Source organism: Plasmodium inui (assembly GCF_000524495.1).
Source record: "Plasmodium inui San Antonio 1 unplaced genomic scaffold supercont1.7, whole genome shotgun sequence".
NCBI lineage: Eukaryota > Apicomplexa > Aconoidasida > Haemosporida > Plasmodiidae > Plasmodium > Plasmodium inui.
Window position 1 is genome coordinate 468,391 of NW_008481841.1, and position 662 is coordinate 469,052.

Genomic DNA, 662 nt, shown 5'->3' on the forward strand with positions numbered 1-662 from the left:
CTATTGCGCGAGTGTTATTGCCAACTTCTTTCCTTGATAGTACTCGGTTAAACCACAATGAATAGCATTAAAGTTAAGCTTGACAATGGGAAGAAAAAAAAAATATCTATATATACCTGGGAATATGCATGGACGATCTATCCTTGTGGCAGAATACATAAATGAGTAGTGGAGCAAAATAGAAACACAGCCCCCCTTTTGCATCTTCATACAAAATGGGATGCTATATATGGGGAGGAAAAATATAAAAAAATGTAAAAAAAAAAAAAAAAAATTGAGTTCTTATCCTGACTCTAGAGTGGAAGAAAAATAATACAAGATCGTTTCACAATTGCAATTTTTAAATACACCCAGAGTTGTGGGGGCGCAACTTGGAGTAAAAATAGCATAGCGCTCAGATGGTCGAAAAAAAGGGGAAATGCAGAACATCCCCCCCGGTTTTTCATGTGCAAGCGCAGGGGGGTAGCTTCCCGCTAAAAATGGGAAGTAAAAAATGAAAGTAAAAAGTAAAAAATGAACGTAAAAAGTAAAAAATAAAATTTTCCATTTTTTCTGATTCGTTTGTAGTCCTATGCACATACATAATATGCCACGCATTCATGTGTTGGGATATACACCTTTACGTTACCCGCACTGATTGCTAAATTTTGCAAAATGTAGTA